Source organism: Alligator sinensis, unplaced genomic scaffold (assembly GCF_000455745.1).
Source record: "Alligator sinensis unplaced genomic scaffold, ASM45574v1 scaffold976_1, whole genome shotgun sequence".
In the NCBI taxonomy this organism is placed as follows: Eukaryota; Metazoa; Chordata; order Crocodylia; family Alligatoridae; genus Alligator; species Alligator sinensis.
The window spans coordinates 393,571-410,389 of NW_005842117.1; the positions used below are offsets into that span (position 1 = coordinate 393,571).

The 16,819-nt window shown below is 43.2% G+C and overlaps 1 long non-coding RNA gene across 1 annotated transcript in view; it reads left to right on the plus strand.

The window, feature by feature from the left end:
- The window catches only part of LOC112550469, a 117,472-nt gene that overhangs the window by 24,028 nt on the left and 76,625 nt on the right, over positions 1-16,819 (plus strand). Inside the window, exon 2 of the long non-coding RNA XR_003094338.1 lies at positions 395-471. This is a non-coding gene — a long non-coding RNA (uncharacterized LOC112550469). The remainder of the gene's footprint in view (positions 1-394; positions 472-16,819) is intronic.

Genomic DNA, 16,819 nt, shown 5'->3' on the forward strand with positions numbered 1-16,819 from the left:
CAGGCATTTTGACAGGCATGGGGATGGGGTGGAGGGAAGGAAGAGCCCCTGGAGTCTCCGCAATGTGTGTGTGCCCATGAAGGTACCCGTAACATCATAGGACCCTCCTTTCTATTTAAAATTAAGGCATGGCAGAAGAGTTGGATGAGGTACCCCATGTCTAGACCATGTTGGCACCTTCCTGTGTGGGATAAGTCTTCACAACAACCCAGGATGCTGTTGGCTTTTTTGGCAACAAGAACATAGTGTTAGCTCCTATTCAATTTATGGCCTACTGTAACCCCCAAGTCCTTTTTGGCAGGACTGCAGTCTTGCCAGTTATCCCTCAGTCTTTGAGTTTATCCTCAGTGAATCTCATCTGATTGATTGTGAACTGTTTCTCCAATCTATACAGGTTATTCAGGATCCTAGTCCTACCCTCCAGAATACCTTCAATTCCACCCAACTTGGTATCGTCTGCAAATATTCTAAGTGAGTATCCAATACCATTGTCCAGCTCATTACTGGAGATATTAAACATTACCATACCCAAGACAGATCCCTGGGGAACCCCACTTGATACTTCCTCCTACCTAGACATTGAGCTGTCATTCAGTACTATGATCCAACCATTTACATATTCACTTTACAGCACTTTCATCTAGTCTATATTTCCTTAGATTGTTAATTGGAATATTGTAAGAACTTTACAAAAAGACTTTAGCAAGAGCTAAAGTCAAGGTATATTGCATCCACTGCTCTTCCACCCCTCCCTCCTTCCCCCCCCCTCCTGCCAAATCCATGGAGTCTGTTACCTTATCATAGTAGGAAATCAGGTTGGTCAGGCATGACTTGCTCTGGTATTTCATTCATTTGGTATTAGATTTCCATTATTGTTTTGCTTACTTCTCCAAACTCCAGATTACGATAGGTCTCCCACATAAACCTCTACTACTTTTTTTCCCCTGATTAGCTTATCACATACTGCCAAACATGCTAATATTCTACCAAATATCTGCACAGCTCAATTTGACTACTGTCACCAAAGGTCATTCTGCCTCAAAGTCCTAGTGAATTCTACAATATAAACCCAGCAGACAGTCAAATTACCTGGGTTGTGACTTTGTAAGATATCAGCAAGAGCATCAGGATGTAGAGAGGGATGATCAGCAAAAACAGATAAGGGGATAATTGACAATTTTTGTCCAGCACAGAACTGTGGGGAATTGGCTTCACTCACTTAAGTTACAATACCACTTTTATATGCTGAAGTTCATGGAGCTTATTTTATCTCTGACCTGCCCATGACTTTCAGTTCTGTCCCCTATATCCTACATTTTTTTTTGTGCCTGTCGTCACTACTTGTTTATACTAAATCCTCTGCTGCTACTTGCAACTGCCAAGAATACTAATTTTGAAAAGTCAAAGAAGAGGATTCATTTCTAATTGATATGAATTTGAATTAATGAGTTCAGATCTGTGACATTTCTGAATTGCTATTTTTAAGTCCAATTATTAGGAAAAAATAAAAAGGACCTTAGAAAAGTTGTAAATAGAAAATAAATTAATATTCTAACAAAATTATTTTTAAGGTTGAAAATATAGTGTGTGTGTTTAAAAAAAAAATAAAAATTTGGGCTGCTGAAGGAAAGTTTCTCAGAGTTCAATAATGCCTCCTGTATTGGGAATCTTATGTGATTTTTTTCAAGACAAATGTGCAATTCCAAGGAGGTTTGGAAGAAATCTTTGAAAACATTAAATAACATGTAAGGAAAAGTATATCTCATTAATCATACCTCCTATCAGAATCGCAATAAGCATTACAGAATAGCTTTTAAAAATTATGCAAGCATTTTATTACTCAAGGGTTAGATTATTTCAAAAGGGATTTAAAATACGAAGTCTTGCATAAAATAAAAAAATGCCTAAAACATGCAGCTTGTTTTTCTAAGAACCTTGCCTTCCAATTCTGATCTTAAATTGCTGTACTCCCAGGTCATTTTACCCTCTTTAACAAAGTATGGGGGAGAATTGTCTCCCTTAATGCTCATTGTTTCTTGAAACATTTTACTCAATTGAAGCACCTGGAAAAGTCCAGGCCATTACCACAGCCTTCTATATAATTGAAGCTTACTGGCCCCAAATGCAGAAAAAAAAATATTCTTCCTCCTTCTGAAGTTTGCTTCCTAATTTCATGTCTTTCTTCCTATACAGAAGTGAACTCTTAAATTATTTTATTGCAGCAGGATTATATCAAAGGAAAGCTAATTTAAGGAAAGTGCAATCGACCAGGTAAATTGTTTTTTTCCTCCAATCTTCTTTTGAATCATAGGGTAGATGCAAGATAGCAGACTTGATAGACCATTAGCTCTCCCTGAAGTATATCAAGTCCTATTTCCTGTATTCTGTTTTCCTAGAGTGAGGGAAAGATAGAAAAGGAAGATTCTGAGTTACTAAGGAGCTCATTAGATTTTTCTCTTAGGTCCTGTTTTCACAGCTTTATTGGGCAGCAGTTTTAAATTCATTAACCGTGTTTCACTGTCCAACACAGAACTCTGCTACTGCTGGTATATTGTCAGGTGTTATAGCTGACTGAGGTCTTTCATTCTCAGCGTAACAGAGCAAGATTTGTAAGTATATAGTGACATTATATTCCTTTCCTTGGAATAAATTCTTTGCAAGATATTTTTATCTTAACAGCTGCTCTGCTGACACTTTCAGCAGAGTGAGGATGTTACACAATAATGAATGAAATATATGAAAATATAAAAGAGGCTGGGACCTTTCCCATAGGTTTTTGTAATTCTCTTCAGTTCTTAACAAGTTGGTTAGAAGCGACCAACTATATCTTTTTCTTTATACATTTGGTGCTAGATTTTGAAGGGTGAAGACATTTTTCTGTGTATTGCCAGCTTACTCACATGCAGACTCCAGTGTACGCATGCAAATATTACTTTCCCTCTGCAGATGAGTATGTAAATCAGAAGTTGTGGGAGTGTATTATATTTGGCACTCGTACAAGTATGACATACAGAAGTGCTCACTCATAATCTTTACTGTGGTGTTCTGCCCTGTCACCTTCCACAACAGCAAACCTGACTGATTACCTTGAACTCTGTTGCTCATTCTGAAAAATAAGAGTAAAATAAATTAAAAATGAATGATGAAAAATAATATCTAAATTGTTTTGCCTTGGTCAGGAGCTAGACAGTTCTTATTCTCTACAATGGTGTAGTAGTTATTCAAGTCACATACCCTCCTCCTTTTGTTCTAGCTATGCAGGTGGATATGATTAGGGGTTCAGGCTGAAGGAACCCTTCAGTTACACAGAGATCAGTAGTTTGCCTGTTCATCCTTTCAGTTTCATGCCTTTCTTCCTTTAATGTGCTGATGCCTAAATGATAGATGAATCTTTAAAGATGCCACTATCCATTTTTTTTTCTAGTCCAAAGTCTCCCCCATACAATCAATGCATTATTCACATTGCTCCATGAGCACACAAACAGGTTACTGGGTGAAAAGGTTTTGCTCCATGAAAATTGCCTTATGTAACCTCCTTAAGCCATAGGATACACAAAAGCTAACTTTTGAGAGCTTACCCACCTCTGTCAGTGGGAGGAAGCCTTTGTGATGCTAAGGCAGGATTACTGTGACACACCTTATGAAGCGTTGTTCATCTTAAGAAGCACTGTAGCACACACTTGAAGCCAACTGTGTGTTGCAATTGCCTCCATTCAAGGTACATATAAAAGCATAGGGTTGAGCAAGAAGAACTTTGGTACTTTCACAAATGTTATTCTGCTGAGTACAGATGCTATAAACTTACCTCTCCTTCCATGAGAAAACTGTCTGCTATATTACAGCTAAAGGAAGGCAGACATAAACTCGAGGGAACTGCATGAAAAGTCCAACCCACAGTATCTCCAGGTCACATATAAAAATTCCAGCAGAAGTAAAACCAGTAGTACAGTCCAGAGCAGTAGGCTACAATTAAACCATAAAATAGATCAAAGAAATACCTGTAAGATGCAGTTCTCTATAGCTCACGTGCAGCTCCTAGCTCTCATAACTTCAGAAATGTAACAAAGACAGTTTCACAATATAGCAACTTAGCTCCTCAAAGGCATTCTCTTTTAAGTGACACCATATTTCTATATCTGTACTGCCAAAAGGCTAGGTCCTCAAAAGCCTCTAAAATGGGATTTAGGACAGACTTTACTGAGATCCCCAAGAAATTTGCTCAGTAGCTACTTAAGCCTAAACTCACTTTCATCTTTGACTAAAACTTCCATCTATGCCTGCAGTTCTGCTTTCCAGTCTGGACTGTTCCTGTCTGAACCACCAAATGCCTATCACCCACTATAACTTACAATGGGATCCACAAGCCAGACAGAGCAGTTCTTGAATCCCGAGACTGATCCAATCCTCTCAGCATTCTCAGAGCATGTCAACTTTTTGTCCTACAACATGGGTGAGGATTGAAATAGAAACAAGACAAATGTTAATCTGTTTTGTCATATTTTATACATTCCTCAAGAACAGGTAAGATGTTTTGTCCAAATCGCAAAAGACAGTCACAGGTTGACTGTCAAAACAAAACACCCTGTAGGCAAAAAATAAATAAATAAAATAAAATAAAAATTGGCAACTTAATCTAAGATGCCATTTATATTACTTTGCAGAATCAATACGCATCTTTTGCTAAATTTCGATTGCTTATTCTAAGGAATACAGTACTGCTATAACAGCAGGAAAAATCCTACCATTTGGAGGAAAGGCTCATTGAGTAACTAGCTACACTTTAGCACCAGTTTATATAGTCTAAATCACTCAAAAGGATTCTGAAACCAGTGAAAAAGTGTGTGCATTATCAACTCACAGCCTTTCATTTCTCTCCTATTTCCAAATAGATTGTAAACTTTTTGCAGTATTTTAAAAAATGGGTGGGAAAGATTGGCTTTTACTTGCTATTTTATGACTTGGCATTCAGTTTTTCATAACCTCCCAAGTCAGAACATTATCATAACGCTTTGCTTATGACCTCTCTGGTCAAGTAAAGGTGCTCTGTTTTGGCCTTTCCTGTCCATTCAGTAATGTTATATAGCACATTTTCTTGAGTCAGCCTTTTTACTCCTGTTCACTCTTTCTTGAACTATTGTGTTTATTAACATTGTTTCATAATGTGGCCAAACCAACTCCATATTCACTTTGCAGCTGCAGTCTCATCTCTTATCAATTGATTTATTTGAACTATATAGAGTATCTTTAGGAATTATTTAGTGCACCTCATTGCAAATACGTGTGTCCATCTTTCTGCATCTACAGTGAAGATCTAACTTTCATACTCCAAGGAGCAGTTGACATTACCTGTAATCTAAAGAGATGGATCTTGTTTGAATGGAAATATTACTATCACTAAAAGATTCTGATTTTTTTTTTCCAGTGCTTCTGTTGCTATTACCATTCTTGCATGATTCCCTTGTCTTAAATTCTTCTTTTAAGATGGTTCCTGTTGCAATTGACTGATAACATTGCTCTAAATTCATTTGCTGATATTAAGTACTTTGTCATAATTACCATAGAGCATCACGCCAAATAGGATGAAAAGTTTTTTGAAGTGTAGCTGCATTTGGTGATCAGTATTTTTGTTTTTGTTTTTCACAAAGTCTTTGCAAACTCCAAATCTGCTTGGTTTAATTATGGCCTTGTCCTATTCCCCAGTCTCTTTTTAGGCTTTCAGCTGTTGCCAATTTTCATTCCTGAGGGCGGGTGGAGCATCTTCCTCTTTACCCATGATTACTGTTGATAAGTTTAGTGAGCTGATTAGATCAGTATTAAGTGTATAATTCTGTAAAACATTATTTCCATCTCATGATGACTACTTTAGTCTCACTAAGAAGTTGTTCATTCTTGTTCTTAATTATTGATGGTCCAGGTATTTGATTACTCAGTCATTTTTTCATATCCTTTATAACTTCAAAGATTTTCCTAGTGTTTTTATTAGGTATTTTTCTTGGATATACTGGCATTGATTATGCATCCAGTTGTTCTTTGTCTGTCTGACCTTTGATTTTCTTCTTAGCATTCCTTTAACTCCTGTTTTCCTTCTGTTGTTTATGCACTGATTGCAGAAAAGCAGTATATCTTCAATAATCCATTGCTATTTAGAAGGATAAGGGCAGCAATCTTTTCTTGCACTCTGCCTTGGGATTCTTCTTTGACCTCTGGATCTTGAAGCTTAAGTACAAACCTATTTCTGGCATTTGATCCTTTAAGCTGTTTCTTCAATTTTATTTTAAATATTATCAGCAGAGCAGGAATAATTCATAAAGGATACCTGACTGCTATATTGACCTCACCATTCATTACAAGGACAGTTTGTGGGATATAGGGTGCTAAGAATAAGCCTATTCAAATCAGTAAGAATTCAAATAAGTAACTCATGAATTTTTAAACCACACTCACTAATTTTAGTCCACCCACATTTCCCAGTGGTTTCCCTCCAATCCTCACTGGCATCTTTTCCATCACTTCCAATTTCCCTATGCAATGTTGCCAGGGTATTATTCACCAGTACCTGGTCATCCACTTTTAAGAAGACCTAGGATATTCCACTAGGGATGCCCTGCCATGTGCACATATTTGTACATGTGTGTAATATAATTTATCTGTCATTTGGCCAATCAGTTTGGCTCTGGATATTATGAAGTTGCTCCCTCCTGAGGCTGATGTTGATCTGTCACCTTCCATTCTTTATACAGCACAGAATCACACTTTGCTTTTTCAGGTCATTTTATTGTGCCTATACAGGATATTTTTCCTGAAAAAAATATTCACAATAGTAACAGCTTCAAGCCTGATCTTGAATGATGAAGCACTTGTCAGTGTGCTCTAAGGCACATCTAAGTTCTCTCTTAACAATACTCAACCTCTCTTTTCATTCTCATGTATTTCATGTAAAAGGCAGGGATTTATAGCAACCTATATTCCATACAGTATTTTTTTGAACAGGGAGCCTTCAACTTTACACAGAAATGGGAATTTATTTTATTTGGTATTTTTATTCTGTTGAAGTCCTCTATTTGTAATAGATTTTGCCCGTCGAAGGTTATCAAATGAGTAACAAAGGAAGGATAAGGGGCCTATTATTAAGATGGAAAATGGTATCCCTGAATATCAGATAAACTGATTTAAAAATCACCCACCTTTGCCTTACAGGGTGCCATCAGGGTTCGAATTACGGGGGAGCCTATGGAGGGCTAAGCTCCCCAATAAGAGATGAGAGCCCCCCCCCATAAGAGACGAGAGCTGCCTAATGGGCCGATCAGCCCCTGGCCCAACCTGAGATGTTTTGAGCAGCTCAGGTGGTGGCGGCAGCAACAGCAGCAGTGATAGCAGCAGCGGCTTCTTCCAGCTGCCACTGCCTCAGACCCCCACAAAAATCAAAGTGTAATTTGAACCCTGGAAACCATGCTTCTACTGGGGCAGAGGACATGATAAATTCCCAAACAGTTTAATAAATGCGTGCATAGTGTGCATAGAAATTGGCATATATGCCATCTTTAACCACTGATGCTCCCTCATACATTCTCTAAGGCTTTTGTAAACCACTTCCTCCAATGTAAATGTCTGGAGGTGTCCCTTCACTACCACCTATTATGTCTAATATAGGTGTGCTTTACTGGCATCCAGCCAGCAAAAGCACAGAGTTTGGCTGATGTCTAGCAAAGGCACAGATGTCCTGAACAGAGAGACTATAGCAATCACAGTGCACCCTGACAGGAGGTCCCCATTGTACACAGTAATGTCCAGAGCATTATTGGTCTAGCTCCATCATTCCAGCTTATTTCCTCTAGGATGAAAAGCAACCAGCCACAGCTCCTCTCAAGGGCCCTCATGAACAGATCCTCTCTGTGTCTATTCTGAACACCAGACTGGGCTCTTCCTTGGTTGAACATGCAATTCTATCAAGTGGTGCATTTAAATCTGGTCAGAGGCAAGCTCCTTAGAACTAACTATCCACTTTCAAGCACTTATGAAACCTAGAGGTGGCATAATTCTTTACCATAGCCTGTACTGTCTCTAGATCAATCACCAGGTAGTGGGAGCAGAGGTTCAGAGGCACCTCCTAGTTGCATTTCCCTGGGGTAGCAATGGGTGGGATTTAGTAGGGGATACCCCACCACAGGTAGTCCTCCCATATTAGCCAACTCCAGTAGGGTGCAGTTTTGGCTCCTACTACGGGTCATTGAGGTCTCACCTTGCTGGTTTCCTGGCAGTTCCTGTGCAGTCTTCGGAGGTTGCTTGTTCTGAGCATGTTGTTCCTTGCACTCCTCCCAAAGTCTATGCACTGATACCTGAACTTTAACACTCTTAAGAGGTCTCCATTTTCACCTCTACCACCTCCCTGGCACAAGTTGCAGGATTGTAGATCCCCTAACTGACACCTTGTTGGCTTTTCCTTTTAATTGGTCTGGGCCTTATGCCTGGTGTTTGAGAAGTACTCTTTCACCTTTGTATACCAAACCACTTCTCCTTCTGGGATTGTAACTTTCCTCCTCCCTCTGGTCCAGCTATACCAGATGATCTGGTACCCTAGTTCCTTTACTCCCCAGGGATTTCCTGGGACTCTTTTGCCTCCGTAGGCTTTTCTTTATGTCCAAGTGGTCTCAGGGCTTTTTGAGCATGTTTTTTGTCCCAAAACTCAATTATAGCACAGTCCATAGGCCTTCCTCCAACACCAGTATACAATTGCATGTAAGCCACTCCCCCTACATTCTCTTTGAACAGCCTTCTAACAGTCCACTACTTTGCTGGAACAGGGAGGTTGCTTATGAGGATTTGAGTCCTCCTTTCAGGTCTTTGTCCTTTTTCTTGTCCCATTACCGTTGGTGATGAGAGGTATCATTCTTTCTCAACTGGGGTCCTCATATTCACCTTCTGGGTCATCTGCTTGTTCTTTGGGATTTCTCTCATTGGCTTTTGGGTGCTTTGAGCTTCCTGATACTTCCTTTCCTCCCCATGAGTACTAGCAACTCCTTGCCTTGTCTCTGTGGCTCCCACTGAAGTTGGGTTGTCTTTTCCTCTGGGGTACTTACTGGATTATACCTGGGGTCACTCTGGTGTCACCTGGCCTTCTCTGAACTTTCACCTAGAGTCTGCTTTGCAACGCTCAGCTTTGGACCTTTACCCTGGGCTCATTTTCCTGTAATGGCTTTGGCTGCTACCTCCTTTGTATAGCATCTGTCTACTTGATGCTGTGCCTGGAGTTAGCCCACAGTCACCTTCTAGCCTCCTCAGGTCAGGTATTTTCTGTTGTGGGTGCAGATTATGCAAGATTGGTTACTTCTATTTTTTTCTCTTGTTTGGCTCTCTCTTCTTGCTGGTCGTACTACCCTCTTGGGCCTCCAACAACTCTGCCTCCAGTTGCTGGACACGATCTGTTACTGCTGATATTGTAGCCTCATGCTGGCTGGTGATCTCTCAAGCCTTTTCTTCAGTTTCTCAGCTTCCTTCCTGTGCCTAGTTTCTAGTCCTTCCTACTTATGGTCTAGGCACTTCAGTATTGCTGGCAGGACTTCTTCTCATAAGGGTGTGAGGTCTAGGCTGGATGGTCCCACGACCTCTATGTTTTCCTTCAGCTGATGGCTCCCAGCTCATCTCCTGGGGATCTCTGGGCTCAAACCTACAGACAGTTCCTCACTCTCCTGGGGTTTCTGGGCTTCCAGAATTATGGCCTTTAGTTGTTTCTTGGCCTCAGCTAAGGAGGTCCTCAAAACCTTTAGCTCTTAAAAGTGTTCTTGGAACCCTGCTCCAGCTATTACTAAATGTTTTGCTAGCAGGGCCTCTAACAAAGTTGCCTTCTCCCTCACCTGGTCGGTCTCCTACAGTTCCCTTCTCAGGGTCTTTATTACGTGTTCTAGAGACTGCATCTAGCTACAGGTGCCTCAGAGTTCCTCTTTGGCTGCTGCTAACCTTACTTCCGCTCTCTACATTTTTCTACATTGTCTTGCAGGTTTCTCAGCCTTGCCTCTCTTTCAGAGAGGCTGGCTTGATATTGTTCACACTGTACGTGCAATGCCTCACTCTCCCAGCGGTCTTTGGCCTCTGCGGTTGATTGTCCCAGCCTCTCCTGTAATTGTTGGATTCCCTCTTGAGAAGCAAGACCTGTTCTGTTTTTTCTTGTAGGACTGCAGTTGACTTGTCTCTGTGCCTCTCACTACTTCTCTCACTTTGCCTGCTTCCAGGAGTGTCTTCAGGGATTGTATCTTTTCCTCCATGTTGTATGTTTTCAGACTTCACATCTTGCAGTTGGGCCTTCAATGTGTCATGCTCTTCTGTCCGATGTTCCAACTCTGCTTCCAAGGAAGGTAGCTTGTTCAGAAGTTAATTGATCCCTACTTGCCGCTATTGGCTTTTTTGATTTCTATTGCTATTACTCTGCTTATTTCTATGGACCGTGCCTGGGCTGTAGCTAATGTCTGTTGTAACACCTCCACCTCTTCCTCCAACTGGGAATACTTCTGTTGCCAGCCCTCTAGCTCTTCATACAATTCCTCTATTAGGTTATCCAGTCACCTCCCTAAGGCCTCTGTTGTGTAGCTTTGATCTTTTACCAGTTGTTCAAAAGCAGGCATCTCATCTGTCTGGGCTGTATGGACCTCTATCAAGCTTGTGGGTAGTGTAGGCATTTCCTTCTGCAGCATTTCCTTCTCATGCTTTTTGCTCATTTCTGCCTTTGTCATGATGAGCCACTTACATGCTTTAGTCCTTTCAGCCTCAGCTGTAATTAGGCATCAGACTTCTTTGAACGCGCCTTCTTTCTTCCCAGTTTGTGATATTTCCAGGACAGCCACCTTAGCTTCAGCTTGCTCGCATCTGGATTTTTCTACATCCAACCCCCATTGCTTTCTCCCCCACTTCCTTTGATTGCAACTGCCAGCTGAGTACCTCATGTTTCAACTCCTCTGTTTTCTCTGTCTCTGCCATAGCTTCTTCTTCAGCCCTCCTTCTTATTGTTACAACTTCCCCACTGGGACAAGCTCCCCTGTCTGGGCCTTAATCTGTCTCCCCATCAGTTTTTGGCCATGCTTCCTCCTAGACCTTAAATCTCCCTAGACCCTGGCCCCACTCCTCAGGTCTGTCAATGCTCTTGGGCTCCCCTAGTCCCTTCTGCCTCCTGCAGTGGTCTTCTCAACCCTGGCACTGCTTCTATACTCTTGGGATTTCTATCTTGGCCCAAGGGTTTGATCCCTTAGGATCATAGGGTTTTCCCACACTTGGTTTCTTCCTGGACAATGCACCAAAATGTGGCAGGTCCACACCACAGGTGCAGCCATGATGTCCCCTGATGGTTATGTTGCCCCTGCCCAGTTCAGTCACTAAGGTAAACCTCCCCTAGTCACTCAGCTGATACACCTTGTTCTTATTTAAAGATTAAATAAAGGAGTCTGCCCACAGATTTTAGAGTGAGCCAGCATCAGTACAAATCACCACCAGGTCCCTCCTGGACCCCACTTGTCTCAAATCAGCCCTCAGGATCAATAGGCCTTCTTAGCCTTCCCATGCCTCAGGAGGGCACCTGTAGCCTTTGCTTTTAATTGCATTATTCTATTCCTTCCCTGCACCATACCCCAAGCCTTGCAGGTGTTGTCATTCCATGATGTCATCTGATGTACTTTCTATTTAGGCCCTTTCTGGACTCCTCACTACTTTCAGCCCCTCTCTCTGGACTCTTGGACCCCAGGTCACCTGCACAGCCCACCCCTGGGCTCCGCTTCCTAAGGTTATACATGCAGCTGCTTCCTGAGCTCTTGGGTTCTCTGTTCTTACACTCAGTCCTCTCTTGGGGCCTCAGAACTCCTGGTCCTACATGCAGTCTCTTTCTGTGTTCTTGGACTCAGTCTCCTCTCTCTGGACTCAGGGACACTCTTGTCTAACTTCTACCCCTTCTCTGGGATGTCAGACTTTGGGCCAGCTCACACCCTCTCTTGGACTCATGAACCCTCTAGTCTGACTGTTGGCCTTTCTCTGAGCTCATGGACCCTCTAATCCAAGTTTTAGCACCCCACCGTGCTCATGTGCCCCACTTTCTGTTGAGCCTGACTCTTGGCCCTCTTTGTCCATCAGTTCTCAGGATAGGCCTGGAGTCAGCCCTAGCAGGAAGCCAGGGTAAACCATTGGTGCACTCAATAAAGGTATTGCAGCACTCTGGCAAACAGCCCAACTCTGGGCCTTAATCTGTCTCCCCATCAGTTTTTGGCCATGCTTCCTTGAGGTGGAGGGGGCGGGGGGGGCTCCAATTCATCCACTCCACCCTCCAGCACCGGCAGGGGAACCCCTAAAAAGAGCTCCCTCTGTTCCCTTTCCCACATCCCATTCTGAAACGGGGACAGGCTGTGAGAAAGGAGAGGCCATTGCTAGGGGAAACTGGTTGCAGACTCCCAGCCAGCAGCTAGATTCCCCTGCCCCTGGAACCAAGAGTGAACCTCCATTTTAGTGTGGGAGACCATTGTAACTCAGAATGCTTTCTGCAAAGTGTTCACAACTGCAGTGGGAAGGTGGACTTCTTTCTGCACCTTTGCTGTCCAGATGAGCTCCCCTTGCTCCCAGGATTGCAGAGTGGCTTACCCCATTCACTGCAACTTCAGGAGCCCTGCTGCTTTGCTCCCAGGGCTGAACTGCCTGGCCAGCTGAGGCCTTGGGTTTATATAGCTCCAGCCAGATCACGGGCGACTAGTGCCTCCTGAGTCTGGGGGGACACCAGATCACTGATGGGGGGGGGGGGGGGGGCCCCCCCAGGCCAGTTTTTACGAGCGCAGAACCACCAGTGGCAAAACCAGCAAAACTGGCAAAACCAGAAGTGATCTTCTGCCATCACTTCAAGTTTCATGGCTGGTGCTTCTAGGGGGTGCATGGACAATCTCAGGGGGTGCACATGCACCCCCTACATGTCACCAATGAGCCATACCCTCTACTGGTCAGGTGACTCTCAAATCAGCCCCCTCTACTACCTGCAAGCTTCCTTTCTAACTAATTTTACTTTTAAAGGGGCAGGTGCACCCCAGTGTCCTGCCACATGGGATTTAAGAAGCATTGCTTTGTTTTAAAAGTCATCCCTGACCAAATCTCTTCCCTAACCAGGAATTAAGGGAATACTACTGAGCTATGGTTGCTAGGCACCACAGTTATAACCAGGTGACTGTATTGAGTTAAGTATGTGGTACTGTAACTGTAAGCAAATGGTGAGTTACGTAAACTGTGCTTCCCATTTTTGTAGGTTTTTTTAGAACATGAATATTTGCCTCCACAAGTCTCCTAGATCTGCATGATCACCAACAAACACTGCAAAATATAAAAACCTTGAAACAATTTCTCCTTCATTGTGTGCCCTAACAGCATGGTTGGTACTAGAACTGGGAGTGTTGGAGCAGCTGGAGGATGCAGAGGTGCAGACATAGGGGGACACCTTGATAGTTGCCTGTATGAAGGTCAGGGGTCTGGATATTCAGCAGTGGGGTAGAAGTCATGAATAATTGCTGGTATGCAAGGACGGAGATGGCCAAGTCAGTTATTTGCCAGACAGTGTTGTTTCATGGTTGGATGTGGCTTGTGTGGCCTGGCCAATGCATAGGGATTCTCTGCAGTGAATCCAGCACATCTGGAATCCAGCAACACTGTGGAATGAAACTGCATGCTAGCCTAGCACATGGGATCTGGTCTATGGCTTGACCCTCTCTCCCCTGAATAATTTGAACAGATCATGCCTGACTAATCTAGTCCCTTTTTATGACCAGGTTACGAAATGCCTGGACACAGGAGGAGGGGTGGATGTCGTATACTTAGACTTCAGGAAGGCCTTCGATACAGTATCCCACCCCATACTGGTGAACAGGTTAAGAGGCTGTGACTTGGATGACTACACAGTCCAGTGGGTGGCGAATTGGCTAGAGGGTCGCACCCAGAGAGTCGTGGTGGATGGGTCGGTTTTGACCTGGAAGGGTGTGGGCAGTGGGGTCTGCAGGGCTCGGTCCTGGGACCGATACTCTTTAATGTCTTCATCAGCGACTTGGACAAGGGAGTGAAATGTACTCTGTCCAAGTTTGCAGATGACACAAAGCTATGGGGAGAAGCGGACACGCAGGAGGGCAGGGAACAGCTGCAAGCAGACCTGGACAGGTTGGACAAGTGGGCACAAAACAACAGAATGCAGTTCAACAAGGAGAAATGCAAAGTACTGCACCTAGGGAGGAAAAATGTCCAGCACACCTACAGCCTAGGGAATGACCTGCTGGGTGGCACGGAAGTGGAAAGGGACATTGGAGTCCTAGTGGACTCCAAGATGAACATGAGTCGGCAGTGTGACGAAGCCATCGGAAAAGCTAATGGCACTTTATCGTGCATCAGCAGATGCATGACGAATAGATCCAAGCAGATGATACTTCCCCTCTATCGGGCGCTGGTCAGACCGCAGTTGGAGTACTGCGTGCAATTCTGGGCGCTGCACTTCAAGAGGGATGCGGATAACCTGGAGAGGGTCCAGAGAAGGGCCACTCATATGGTTAAGGGCTTGCAGACCAAGCCCTACGAGGAGAGACTAGAGAACCTGGACCTATTCAGCCTCCGCAAGAGAAGGTTGAGAGGCGACCTTGTGGCTGCCTATAAGTTAATCATAGGGGCACAGAAGGGAATTGGTGAGGTTTTATTCACCAAGGTGCCCCCGGGGGTTACAAGAAATAATGGCCACAAGCTAGCAGAGAGCAGATTTAGATTGGACATTAGGAAGAACTTCTTCACAGTTCGAGTGGCCAAGGTCTGGAACGGGCTCCCAAGGGAGGTGGTGCTCTCCCCTACCCTGGGGGTCTTCAAGAGGAGGTTAGATAGGCATCTAGCTGGGGTCATCTAGACCCAGCACTCTTTCCTGCCTATGCAGGGGGTTGGACTCGATGATCTATTGAGGTCCCTTCCGACCCTAACATCTATGAATCTATGAATCCAGCCTGCAGAAGGCTGAACATCACTGGCCTAGGACACAATTCACATTGGTGCCAGCATCTATACATAGATCTTTCTAACTAAGCAGTGTGTTTTCATGTCTATTAACTTAGTCCCCATCCCACCTTCCCTCTTTCAAGGCCCAGAGGAGCAAACCAAGGATGATCTCTCTTCTGAACTGTCACATGTCACTTCAGCAGGGGTTCTTAGGTAAGGCAGAGGGGTTCACATTGCCATATGTCCTCTTGCATACCGACTATATAATCTGTCTCACAGCAGTGTTTCCCCTTTTGCTTTCACTCCATGTGTTTTCTGCCAATTTGCCAATTTTTCACTGGATCAGACAAAATTATTTTAAGATCCCAATGGAAGGAGTGGTAGGAGTCAGAGGGATGTGAGGTTTCATGGTAATTTCAAGCACTGGTTGCGGCAAGTTGCTGACTGACTATACCTGTTATAAACTAATTTGTAGCCTGGTAATTTTTAGGTTGACTTGCTCCTTGGCTAAACCTTGGGTGATTTAGATGACAGTGACTCCTTCATGACTCTTATGTATCCATGCTTGTGGTGGACCTTTGTTTCATAGGCTGCATATATTGTACTGCAAAAATACTTTAAATATTTGCAAGGCTTTTTGGTCTTGGGTTGTATAAGAAACAAGAGTGGTTTTTCAATTATTATTATTTCTCTGTCTCTTTCTGAGGATAATGGGCGTGTTTGGGAGGGAGATGGAGAGTGAGCATGCAGCTGCTTTGCTGTTTCATTTTTTTTCCTTTTCCTCTTGGGGACTGTTTGTGTGTTCAATGGTTATTGTGGGTGCAGTTTTTAATGGTTTTGTCTCTTAGTATGTTTTATTTTGGCCCTTTGGGCTGAGATGGCTGGCCCTGGGGAAAACACTTCTGTTTGTACATATTCTGAGGTTTTGACCTTTGGCCTGGGTTTGTGGGTTTTGCTTCCAGGCTTTGCTTCTGTGAAGGAGTGTATTTAGCTGTGGAGAAGGTAATTGGTTATAAAAATGTGTGGCATGAAGCCCATACGAGCAAGGCTGTTGGTTTGTGTTGATTTGGTGACTGTGGAGAGGACTGTACAGGATATTTTTGTCCCACATTCTATTTATATGTTTTCTGGTAAAGTTATTTGTAATGTCTGTCCTTTTTTAGGGAGTAAGCAGCTGGGTTAAGATCTGGAGAGATATGGACAGTTCACTCGTTCAATTAGATTATTTTGAGCTGTAAAGCCCAAGAGGCTCAACATATCCTGTCCTTTCATAGATAGGATTTAACAGTACCAAATAATGCTCTTAAGTCCCTGATGGTTTCTTGGAGATATGGAATTGATGAGTGTGATTGTATCATTCCTGTTACCGATGAGCACATGGCCTCTCTTGATGTGGGAGTTAAGAGACCTGAGAAGAGGCAGGCTTCACCTAAGACATGTAAAGCTCTGTCTGAAGTTTTTTGTGAGAGAAGCACTTAATAGACTGTGTGTGCAGTAACAGAGACTGAGTCCCAGTAGGCTACATAAACTTCTGGGTTGAGGTTAGGGAGGCAGTTTTTTTCTTCCTTTTGCATTTTAGACAGCAAGTATTGCTGTTCTCATGGATTCTGATTCAGCCTTAATCTGAGTCTGATTGCACAATGAAAGCCAAGCCTATTGCTTATGGTCCCATTGTAAGTTCTGGATTGCTGGCTAAACACTTCAGTTTTCATAGTACTAGCCTCACCCTTTCAGTCCCAGCAGCCTCTTCTGGATCTATCGGGGTTCCATCCCTTAAGGTTGGTGAGATTGGGAATGTAGAGTATGATGAACTCACATTTTTTGGACCTGGAACTCTCTGAGAAACCTA